Source organism: Schistocerca nitens, chromosome 10 (genome assembly GCF_023898315.1).
Source record: "Schistocerca nitens isolate TAMUIC-IGC-003100 chromosome 10, iqSchNite1.1, whole genome shotgun sequence".
Lineage (NCBI taxonomy): Eukaryota > Metazoa > Arthropoda > Insecta > Orthoptera > Acrididae > Schistocerca > Schistocerca nitens.
This window is the reverse complement of record NC_064623.1, coordinates 221,383,509-221,396,536: the sequence shown is the minus strand read 5'-3', so window position 1 is coordinate 221,396,536 and position 13,028 is coordinate 221,383,509. Positions and strand designations below refer to the sequence as shown.

The 13,028-nt window shown below is 43.3% G+C and overlaps 1 protein-coding gene and 1 non-coding gene across 2 annotated transcripts in view; one reads left to right on the top strand and one right to left on the bottom strand.

Annotated features, from left to right (window-relative positions):
- LOC126210021 (uncharacterized) overlaps nucleotides 1–13,028 on the top strand; it is a 131,515-nt gene that overhangs the window by 81,300 nt on the left and 37,187 nt on the right. The gene's annotated exons all lie outside the window — the stretch shown is intronic.
- Trnad-guc (transfer RNA aspartic acid (anticodon GUC)) lies at nucleotides 12,011–12,082 on the bottom strand. Its single transcript has one exon. It is a non-coding gene; the product is annotated as a tRNA-Asp (tRNA).

The window sequence follows — 13,028 nt, the reverse complement described above, 5'->3', positions numbered from 1 at the left end:
CTCAGAAATGAACGTTTGATGGTGGTCACTCAGATATTCTGCGATTTGTGCCCTATCACTCTTGTTAAGCAAATATATTTTCCTTCCTTTCTTGGCATTTCTTATTACACTTGTAGTCATTGATGCAACCACTGACTTATGATCACTGATACCCTCTTCTACATTCACGGAGTCGAAAAGTTCCGGTCTATTTGTTGCTATGAGGTCTAAAACGTTAGCTTCACGAGTTGGTTCTCTAACTATCTGCTCGAAGTAATTCTCGGACAAGGCAGTCAGGATAATGTCACAAGAGTCTCTGTCCCTGGCTCCAGTTCTGATTGTGTGACTATCCCATTCTATACCTGGTAGATTGAAGTCTCCCCCTATTACAATAGTATGATCACGAAACTTCTTCACGACGTTCTGCAGGTTCTCTCTGAGGCGCTCAACTACTACGGTTGCTGATGCAGGTGGTCTATAGAAGCATCCGACTATCATATCTGACCCACCTTTGATACTTAACTTAACCCAGATTATTTCACATTCGCATTCGCTAATAACTTCACTGGATATTATTGAATTCTTTACTGCTATAAATACTCCTCCACCATTGGCGTTTATCCTATCCTTGCGGTATATATTCCATTCTGTGTCTAGGATTTCGTTACTGTTCACTTCCGGTTTTAACCAACTTTCCGTTCCTAATACTATATGCGCACTATTTCCTTCAATAAGAGATACTAATTCAGGAACCTTGCCCTGGATACTCCTGCAGTTTACCAATATTACGTTGACTTTTCCTGTTTTTGGTCTCTGAGGACGGACGTTCTTTATCAACGATGATGATGTCCTCTCTGGTAAGCCGTCAGGTATTTTATCGTTTCGCCCAAGGGGGGGTCCCTCTAACCTAAAAAACCCCCGTGTGCACGCCACACGTACTCTGCTACCCTAGTAGCTGCTTCCGGTGTGTAGTGCACGCCTGACCTGTCTAGGGGGGCCCTACAGTTCTCCACCCAATAACGGAGGTCGATGAATTTGCAACCATTATAGTCGCAGAGTCGTCTGAGCCTCTGGTTTAGACCCTCCACACGGCTCCAAACCAGAGGACCGCGATCGACTCTGGGCACTATGCTGCAGATATTAAGCTCAGCTTGCACTCCGCGTGCGATGCTGGTTGTCTTCACCAAATCAGCCAGTCGCCGGAAGGAACCAAGGATGGCCTCAGAACCCAAGCGGCAGGCGTCATTCGTTCCGACATGTGCTACTATCTGCAGCCGGTCACACCCAGTGCGTTCAATAGCTGCCGGAAGGGCCTCCTCCACATTACGGACGAGACCCCCCGGCAAGCACACCGAGTGCACACTGGCATTCTTCCCCGACCTACCCGCTATTTTCCTAAGGGGCTCCATAACCCGCCTAACGTTGGAGCTCCCTATAACTAATAGGCCCGCCCTCTGTGACTGTCGGGACCTTGCCGGAGAATCGGCCACTGGCCCAACAGGCGAGGCATCCTGTGGTGGTTCGGAAACGATGTCATCACCACTAGGAAGTACCCCGTACCTGTTGGAAAGGGGTAAGGCAGCCGCCACGCGGCCAGATCCCACCTTCGCCTTTCGGCCAGGCACGCGCGAGCCCACCACTGTCCGCCATTCACCCTGGAGTGATGGCTGACCGGTAAGATGCTCACTGCCGGAAGACGCAGCGACATCAGGGGTTCCATGCGATTCCAAGGCCACCGAAGTAGGCATAGGTCTCACCACAGTTGCCCCAACGCCACTACGAGCCGACGCCTGCGCCTCGAGCTCGATGAGCCTAACAGACAAAGCCTCCACCTGCCCCCGAAGAGTGGCCAATTCTCCTTGCGTCCGCTCACAACAACCACAGTCCCTACACATGACTATGTTTACCCTACAAGCGAACGGTGTACTCGCCTTATTAGCAGCAGGAAATCGAAGTGCTCTCTCACTGACGGTCTAACCGACACTGAGCTGTTCTAACCAAACAAACAAAAGCCTGTACGATACGAGGGTCGATAGCAACGGCGATACTGTACACTACACTGTTATTAAAATAAAAGGTTGTGTCTAGCATATCTGCAGCAAACTGTCGTCGGCGTGGTTTTTCGTTTAGCGTCAGATGTTATAGAATTTGCACTTTGTAAGCACACAAACAAAGACGCCGGTGAACTACACGATGCAATGTTGATCGAGGTACATCAAGTTGCCTAGATGCTTGACGAATTGACTGACGTGGGCTTCTGAGAAACGTTTCTCTGATGTCCTCCGACGTCTCTTCTGAAACTTCATAACGTGTACTGCCAGAATGTTTCAGAACACTTCGTGTCGTCAAAAACTTTCTATACCATTCCTTAAATGTTTTCTCATAAGATGGATCACATTCATACACACGAAGCTAATTTATTTGCACAGTAATCGGCGATTTTGTTTCTGCAAACCACACTACTGCTTGTGCGCACTGCTGTGTCGCCATTTTCACTTCTTGCGACCATGCTGCTCTATGGCGACATACTTTTCCACTTCTGATGTGGGAATATACACTGTTGTTGTTGTTGTGGTCTTCAGTCCTGAGACTGGTTTGATGCAGCTCTCCATGCTACTCTATCCTGTGCAAGCTTCTTCATCTCCCAGTACCTACTGCAACCTACATCCTTCTGAATCTGCTTAGTGTATTCATCTCTTGGTCTCCCCCTACGATTTTTACCCTCCACGCTGCCCTCCAATACTAAATTGGTGATCCCTTGATGCCTCAGAACATGTCCTACCAACCGATCCCTTCTTCTGGTCAAGTTGTGCCACAAACTCCTCTTCTCCCCAATCCTATTCAGTACCTCCTCATTAGTTATGTGATCTACCCATCTAATCTTCAGCATTCTTCTGTAGCACCACATTTCGAAAGCTTCTATTCTCTTCTTGTCCAAACTATTTACCGTCCATGTTTCACTTCCATACATGGCTACACTCCATACAAATACTTTCAGAAATGACTTCCTGACACTTAAATCTATACTCGATGTTAACAAATTTCTCTTCTTCAGAAACGCTTTCCTTGCCATTGCCAGTCTACATTTTATATCCTCTCTACTTCGACCATCATCAGTTATTTTGCTCCCCAAATAGCAAAACTCCTTTACTACTTTAAGTGTCTCATTTCCTAATCTAATACCCTCAACATCACCCGACTTAATTCGACTACATTCCATTATCCTCGTTTTGCTTTTGTTGATGTTCATCTTATATCCTCCCTTCAAGACACCATCCATTCCGTTCAACTGCTCTTCCAAGTCCTTTGCTGTCTCTGACAGAATTACAATGTCATCGGCGAACCTCAAAGTTTTTATTTCTTCTCCATGGATTTTAATACCTACTCCAAATTTTTCTTTTGTTTCCTTTACTGCTTGCTCAATATACAGATTGAATAACATCGGGGAGAGGCTACAACCCTGTCTCACTCCCTTCCCAACCACTGCTTCTCTTTCATGTCCCTCGACTCTTATAACTGCCATCTGCTTTCTGTACAAATTGTAAATAGCCTTTCGCTCCCTGTATTTTACCCCTGCCACCTTTAGAATTTGAAAGAGAGTATTCCAGTCAACATTGTCAAAAGCTTTCTCTAAGTCTACAAATGCTAGAAACGTAGGTTTGCCTTTTCTTAATCTTTCTTCTAAGATAAGTCGTAAGGTCAGTATTGCCTCACGTGTTCCAGTATTTCTACGGAATCCAAACTGATCTTCCCCGAGGTCGGCTTCTACTAGTTTTTCCATTCGTCTGTAAAGAATTCGTGTTAGTATTTTGCAGCTGTGGCTTATTAAACTGATTGTTCGGTAATTCTCACATCTGTCAACACCTGCTTTCTTTGGGATTGGAATTATTATATTCTTCTTGAAGTCTGAGGGTATTTCGCCTGTTTCATACATCTTGCTCACCAGATGGTAGAGTTTTGTCAGGACTGGCTCTCCCAAGGCCGTCAGTAGTTCCAATGGAATGTTGTCTACTCCGGGGGCCTTGTTTCGACTCAGGTCTTTCAGTGCTCTGTCAAACTCTTCACGCAGTATCGTATCTCCCATTTCATCTTCATCTACATCCTCTTCCATTTCCATAATATTGTCCTCAAGTACATCGCCCTTGTATAGACCCTCTATATACTCCTTCCACCTTTCTGCCTTCCCTTCTTTGCTTAGAACTGGGTTGCCATCTGAGCTCTTGATATTCATACAAGTGGTTCTCTTCTCTCCAAAGGTCTCTTTAATTTTCCTGTAGGCAGTATCTATCTTACCCCTAGTGAGACAAGCCTCTACATCCTTACATTTGTCCTCTAGCCATCCCTGCTTAGCCATTTTGCACTTCCTGTCGATCTCATTTTTGAGACGTTTGTATTCCTTTTTGCCTGCTTCATTTACTGCATTTTTATACTTTCTCCTTTCATCAATTAAATTCAATATTTCTTCTGTTACCCAAGGATTTCTACTAGCCCTCGTCTTTTTACCTACTTGATCCTCTGCTGCCTTCACTACTTCATCCCTCAAAGCTACCCATTCTTCTTCTACTGTATTTCTTTCCCCCATTCCTGTCAATTGTTCCCTTATGCTCTCCCTGAAACTCTGTACAACCTCTGGTTCTTTCAGTTTATCCAGGTCCCATCTCCTTAAATTCCCACCTTTTTGCAGTTTCTTCAGTTTTAATCTACAGGTCATAACCAATAGATTGTGGTCAGAGTCCGCATCTGCCCCTGGAAATGTCTTACAATTTAAAACCTGGTTCCTAAATCTCTGTCTTACCATTATATAATCTATCTGATACCTTTTAGTATCTCCAGGGTTCTTCCATGTATACAACCTTCTATCATGATTCTTAAACCAAGTGTTAGCTATGATTAAGTTGTGCTCTGTGCAAAATTCTACCAGGCGGCTTCATCTTTCATTTCTTAGCCCCAATCCATATTCACCTACTACGTTTCCTTCTCTCCCTTTTCCTACACTCGAATTCCAGTCACCCATGACTATTAAATTTTCGTCTCCCTTCACTATCTGAATAATTTCTTTTATTTCATCATACATTTCTTCAATTTCTTCGTCATCTGCAGAGCTAGTTGGCATATAAACTTGTACTACTGTAGTAGGTGTGGGCTTCGTATCTATCTTGGCCACAATAATGCGTTCACTAAGCTGTTTGTAGTAGCTTACCCGCGTTCCTATTTTCCTATTCATTATTAAACCTACTCCTGCATTACCCCTATTTGACTTTGTGTTTATAACCCTGTGGTCACCTGACCAGAAGTCTTGTTCCTCCTGCCACCGAACTTCACTAATTCCCACTATATCTAACTTTAACCTATCCATTTCCCTTTTCAAATTTTCTAACCTACCTGCCCGATTAAGGGATCTGACATTCCACGCTCCGATCCGTAGAACGCCAGTTTTCTTTCTCCTGATAACGACATCCTCTTGAGTCGTCCCCGCCCGGAGATCCGAATGGGGGACTATTTTACCTCCGGAATATTTTACCCAAGAGGACGCCATCATCATTTAATCATACAGTAAAGCTGCATGCCCTCGGGAAAAATTACGGCCGTAGTTTCCCCTTGCTTTCAGCCGTTCGCAGTACCAGCACAGCAAGGCCGTTTTGGTTATTGTTACAAGGCCAGACCAGTCAATCATCCAGACTGTTGCCCTTGCAACTACTGAAAAGGCTGCTGCCCCTCTTCAGGAACCACACGTTTGTCTGGCCTCTCAACAGATACCCCTCCGTTGTGGTTGTACCTACGGTACGGCTATCTGTATCGCTGAGGCACGCAAGCCTCCCCACCAGCGGCAAGGTCCATGGTTCATGGGGGGGGGGGGGGGGGGGGAATATACACTACTGGCCATTAAAATTGCTACACCAAGAAGAAATGCAGATGATAAACGGGTGTTCATTGGACAAATATATTATACTAGAATTGACATGTGATTACATTTTCACGCAATTTGGGTGCATACATCCTGAGAAATCAGTACCCAGAACAACCACCTCTGGCCGTAATAACGGCCTTGATACGCCTGGGGATTGAGTCAAACAGAGCTTGGATAGCGTGTACAGGTACAGCTGCCCATGCAGCTTCAACACGATACCACAGGTCATCAAGAGTAGTGACTGGCGTATTGTGATGAGCCAGTTGCTCGACCACCATTGACCAGACGTTTTCAGTTGGTGAGAGATCTGGAGAATGTGCTGGCCAAGGCAGCAGTCGAACAATTTCTGTATCCAGAAAGGCCTGTACAGGACCTGCAACATGCGGTCGTGCATTATCCTGCTGAAATGTAAGGTTTTGCAGGGATCGAAAGAAGGGTAGAGCCACGGGTCGTAACACATCTGAAATGTAACGTCCAGTGTTCACAAGTACCGTCAATGCGAACAAGAGATGCAGCGTCAACGGTAACCGCAGCCATGGTCTCCGAGATGATAGTCCATGCCGCTGGAAACGTCGTCGAACTGTTCGTGCATATGGTTGTTGTCTTGCAAACGTCCCCATCTGCTGACTCAGGGACTGCTAGTGATACGATGCCGTTGGCATCCAAGCACGGCGTTCCGTATTACCCTCCTGAACCCACCGATTCCATATTCTGCTAACAGTCGTTGGATCTCGACCAACGCGAGCAGCAGTGTCGCGATACGATAAACGGCAATCGTGATAGGCTACAATCCGACCTTTATTGAAGTCGGAAACGTGATGGTACGCGTTTCTCCTCCTTACACGAGGCATCACAACAACGTTTCACCAGGCAACACCAGTCAACTGCTGTTTGTGTACGAGAAATCGGTAGGAAACTTTCCTCATGTCAGCACGTTGTAGGTGTCGCCATCGGCGCCAACCTTGGTTGAATGTTCTGAAAAGCTAATCATTTGCATATCACAGCATCTTCTTCCTGTCGGTTAAATTCGGCGTCTGTAGCACGTCATCTTCGTGGTGTAGCTATTTTAATGGCCAGTAGTGTAAATTCTTTGAGATGCTCTACAATGTGCTGCATCTTTCATTGTCATATCTACTTTGGTTTTTCTCTCCTGGGTCCTTGAAATCAGGGAGGTTTGAGTGGGACACCCGGTATATCTTAGCTATCCACGTCAACAGAAGGACGCTACTTTTAAAACGAATATTGAATAGCCCTGACAATGGTGTTTCGTTAAGGAGGTGCAAGGACAGGCATGCCAAAGAAACGCACTACTTGCATTATTTTCGGAGGGCTTCGGTTGCCCTGTAGCTTTTTAGGCTTTAGCAATTGTCGCTGAACGTGGATTCTAAATTTGTTGGCTCTTCGAAGGGATTGCAAATCCACCTGTTATTTTTGGACATAACAGAAATATTCTCTGACGGTTTTTGTAAGTCCCTTCAAATGTTCTTTAACCCTTTAATCATGTTCCTGACGTTTTCGTCCAAAGAAAGATGATTTTTCACCAGGAAGTCTTCAAGGGTATCAACGTGCTCCGTTTTATTCCAACTGAATCACGTTTCCCAGAAATAAAGTTCTTTAATAAATGGTTCGATACGGTCTTGCACAATATAAACAGTTTACATTTGACTCCCAGGGAGATTGAAAAAATCTCTATCATATAAGGTGAAGTGTAAAGCCAGATTTCATCTTCGATACACTTTGCTTTGTGGGAGGCAAAGCTGGTGAGATAAACGTAAATCCCGTCTTTCAGCTCAAAAAAAATGGTTCAAATGGCTCTGAGCACTATAGGACTCAACATCTTAGGTCATAAGTCCCCTAGAACTTAGAACTACTTAAACCTAACTAACCTAAGGACATCACACACACCCATGCCCGAGGCAGGATTCGAACCTGCGACCGTAGCGGTCCCGCGGTTCCGGACTGCAGCGCCAGAAACGCTAGACTTTCAGCTCATGCAGTCTGGAAAGCCTGGAAACAGTTCTCACTCGAGACAGCCACTTATCTTCGAGTGAGACAATAAACACTTAGAAATGATTCCCATTTCCACCACAAGGCAATGCAAAGACGCGGCAATTTGTAGGGCGAGCCTTAATAAAAGTAATTATTTTCACTGCATTGTCCAGTGCAGATTTCAACCCATCGGACATACGTTTAGAGACAGTAGCTCGTCTATGAATGCAACAATGTCTCCAAGAAGCGTTCGGCGCTATCGGTTTCAGTTTGACAACATTCGCGAAAGTATTCGTCGATTAACTTAAATATGTCTCCTCGCCTACTTCTCCCTTTAAGGGTTCTCATCTACCGACTTCCCATTAATATAACGGACGAAAAGTAACAAAATGGCTAAATAGGCAACATCAGTCGATTCGTCAAGATGAATCGCAAAAGGACTGGCACGAACTCTTTCCAAAATTTCATTTTCGACATACTTTGACATGTCTTTAATCTGGCGGTTGATTCTACTGTCGGACAACGGTACCATACTAACGTTTATGTGAAAGATTCTCTAAGAATGCTCTGTACTACACGTTGCCACACAAAATCTTCAATTACTGAATGAGGCTTTGCAGTTTTAGCAGTTCTGTAGCAAACACGATAAGACGCTTCAAAAGCATTCTGATTCGCACTGCTTGTAGCGAATACAAAATTAGTTTAATTATTCTTCCATTCCTTAGCTTTTCGTGTAAAAAAATTCAGCACATTTGTTTACGGGGGTGGGCTGTTTGGTTTGTAGATAGTGTTTAAGCAGAGAGAGCCTCAGACTACTGTTAACAAGAATGTCGCACTGTGCTCGTGGACAATCCTATGTACGAAAATCCAAACCTAACGTAATTGTCGTCGTACTTTCTTTTCTTTACACACGGTTCACTTTTGCCGGATTGACACACTAGAAGCTGAATGACCTTTTGACACACACTGGTACACAACAGACAATGTAATGCATTTGCCACGAGGAAACAAGAAATAGCCTATTGTTGAAAATCAAAGAACCCACCTCCACGTAACTGATCCTTAGTGGTGTCCCGATGCTGTTGTTAGCATTGTTAGAACACAAAGAAGCTGCCAGAATAAATTTCCACAGCAGCGAAATCAAATGCATTCCTGTCGTTGTTATATAACTGTAAATCGGGCATTTGCGGCAAATTTTAATTTCTATGTGTAAATAATGTGATAAATTCCCGGCATCACACTTATGTAACAATCGGCACTATAGGTTTAATTGTAAAATAACAATAATAATTTATTATTACTATTATTATTATTATGACAATGCCACCCAAACTAAGGAAGCAGTAATACGCCTAACTTCGAGACCCGCCATTTTGGAAAAGAGTTTCTGTGAACCCCTTGAAATAATGTCCTAGACTACCGTGAACTGGACACAATTTTCGAGGTATTCGCCTGGCTCAGGCATCTTGGAACTATACTTGACGCAACAGTGTCATTTAAACTGCATGAAACAAAATCTGCAGCTTCGTTGAGTTCAAGAAATAATATTCTGCAAAATTATGTGGTGCAACATGGGGTTCAGAAGCGTCGAGCTTACGATCGTCAGCTCTCGGCCTTGTCATCAGCGGCAGGATATTGCAGCCCTGTCTGGATAAACAGCAGCCACAAGAAGCTGGCAGATGCCAAACTAAATTAAACAATGCGGATTGTTACTGGCACAGTCTGAAATCCAGGGCTGCCTGCCCTGAGCTTCATTTCACCAGCTAACATGTTGTTGTTGTTGTGGTCTTCAGTCCTGAGACTGGTTTGATGCAGCTCTCCATGCTACTCTATCCTGTGCAAGCTGCTTCATCTCCCAGTACCTACTGCAACCTACATCCCTCTGAATCTGCTTAGTGTATTCATCTCTTGGTCTCCCTCTACGATTTTTACCCTCCACGCTGCCCTCCAATACTAAATTGGTGATCCCTTGATGCCTCAGAACATGTCCTACCAACCGATCCCTTCTTCTGGTCAAGTTGTACCACAAACTTCTCTTCTCCCCAATCCTATTCAATACCTCCTCATTAGTTATGTGATCTACCCATCCAATCTTCAGCATTCTTCTGTAGCACCACATTTCGAAAGCTTCTATTCTCCTCTTGTCTAAACTATTTATCGTCCATGTTTCACTTCCATACATGGCTACACTCCACACAAATACTTTCAGAAAAGACTTCCTGACACTTAAATCTATTCTCGATGTTAACAAATTTCTCTTCTTCAGAAACGCTTTCCTTGCCATTGCCAGTCTACATTTTATATCCTCTCTACTTCGACCATCATCAGTTATTTTGCTCCCCAAATAGCAAAACTCCTTTACTACTTTAAGTGTCTCATTTCCTAATCTAATTCCCTCAGCATCACCCGACTTAATTCGACTACGTTCCATTATCCTCGTTTTGCTTTTGTTGATGTTCATCTTATATACTCCTCTCAAGACACTGTCCATTCCATTCAACTGCTCTTCCAAGTCCTTTGCTGTCTCTGACAGAATTACAATGTCATCGGCGAACCTCAACGTTTTTATTTCTTCTCCATGGATTTTAATACCTACTCCGAATTTTTCTTTTGTTTCCTTTACTGCCTGCTCAATATACAGATTGAATAACATCGGGGAGAGGCTACAACCCTGTCTTACTCCCTTCCCAACCACTGCTTCCCTTTCATGTCCCTCGACTCTTATAACTGCCATCTGGTTTCTGTACAAATTGTAAATAGCCTTTCGCTCCCTGTATTTTACCCCTGCCACCTTCAGAATTTGAAAGAGAGTATTCCAGTCAACATTGTCAAAAGCTTTCTCTACAAATGCTAGAAACGTATTTTTGCTTTTCCTTAATCTTTCTTCTAAGATAAGTCGTAAGGTCAGTATTGCCTCACGTGTTCCAGTATTTCTACGGAATCCAAACTGATCTTCCTCGAGGTCCGCTTCTACTAGTTTTTCCATTCGTCTATAAAGAATTCGTGTTAGTATTTTGCAGCTGTGGCTTATTAAACTGATTGTTCGGTAATTTTCACATCTGTCAACACCTGCTTTCTTTGGGATTGGAATTATTATATTCTTCTTGAAGTCTGAGGGTATTTCGCCTGTTTCATACATCTTGCCCACCAGATGGTAGAGTTTTGTCAGAACTGGCTCTCCCAAGGCCGTCAGTAGTTCCAATGGAATGTTGTCTACTCCGGGGGCCTTGTTTCGACTCAGGTCTTTCAGTGCTCTGTCAAACTCTTCACGCAGTATCGTATCTCCCATTTCATCTTCATCTACATCCTCTTCCATTTCCATAATATTGTCCTCAAGTACATCACCCTTGTATAGACCCTCTATACACTCCTTCAATCTTTATGCTTTCCCTTCTTTGCTTAGAACTGGGTTTCCATCTGAGCTCTTGATGTTCGTACAAGTGGTTCTCCTATCTCCAAAGGTCTCTTTAATTTTTCTGTATGCAGTATCTATCTGACCCCTAGTGAGATAAGCCTCTAACATGAGAAGAAAGAATAATTCCCTGATAGAATACACGAAAATCTGCAAAAACTGGCAGCTGTCCCCTGCCCGAATCAACAGACTCCAGTCGAGACATCCCCCACTCAGAACAGCTGTTACACCATAACTTCATCTCCGCCAAGCTTAGTTGAAAGGGTCGTAATGTATAATAATACTCCACTGGAGCTCCACAGCTTTCTCGAAGCCAAACACAAACCGCGGGAACCTGATCTTCCCTGGACGACAAAATATATACTAAACCGGAACCGGACGAGTCGTGGAAGATAGGGTGGACCTAGAGTGCATCTATGGCTTCTCAAGACAAACTGTCAGACACGTTGTTGAAGAATACCCTGAACGTTCTTATCCTCGAAACCGCTACGACTTGTTGAACACTACGACAGATGTGATAAATTATGTCAATAATATGTCTATAAATTTGTAAATGATGAACATATTTTATCTGTCCTTCCGAAGTTGTGTAATTGTCATACATCAATGATAATATATGGAAATTGTATTTTCTGCCTAAAAAGATAAACAACGCAACATGTTATGGTCATTAAATTAACGTTCTCAAACACAACGGTATTCCTTTAGAAGGTAAAATATTTCTCCCCGGCCGGGAATCGAACCCGGGTCTCCCGCGTGACAGGCGGGGATACTAACCACTATACTACCGAGGACTGCGAACATTACCCCTAGTGGCACGAGTAGAGTAGGAGCGTTAGGGCAAAGTGTATAATGAAGAAGAAAGTATAAGTGTTAAGTATTTTGTGAACCTATTTCTTCATAAAATAGCGTTTTCTGTTGCCAGTGACGATTTTCTTTTATAAACGCAACAGAATGGTGATGCAGCAACTCACACATCGAAAGCATTGCGCGTACATACCGCACGCAATACACAAAAATGCTCATTTGACAATGGGAATTATTCCTCGGAAATTTGTCATGTAATAAATATATAACAGAAAATCGTAACTGGGAGTATCAAGAAATAAACAAAAGAAAATCGTGCCTGCCAACAGAAACAGTCATTCCACAAGCAAACGCACTGTCTCTAAAGTCGCAGGTTTTCACCAACCATTCCTAAAGCATAAAATAAAAATAATCTGCCAGTTGAGGAAACTTTGGCTTTTTCTTTTTTAATCAAGTGTTCATTGATATGGCTCGCACGTGATATTTTGGTGCTGTACAAGACTTCTGATAGCAGGACATGCCCTTTAATTTTATTTTTTTACTGTTAAGATAGTGGTATAACGACTAGGACGGATGAATACTCCAATCTAATGGCAAAACATTTCGCTTGTTTATGCAAAGAACAATTGTGCTTCAGCACATTTCCACCATCATCTGTGTGTCTGTTTTATTCTGGTGTGTTTCTCGGAATAATTACTGAACGAAAGTTAGGCCTACAACTTTTTAAATTTATTCTAAACATTACATTTGTCTCTAGGAGATTTTGTTGCACCTCCTTTTAATAGTCATGCACGCATGAACTGATTTTTGCCCAAATTTTCGTTCAATAATTATTGAGTAGTGTAAGTTGTATTTTCCAGATCTGAATAAAACATGGGCCATTGATGATGTTCAAATGTACTGAAACATGTTTCTGTAATACGAAGGTCCTCT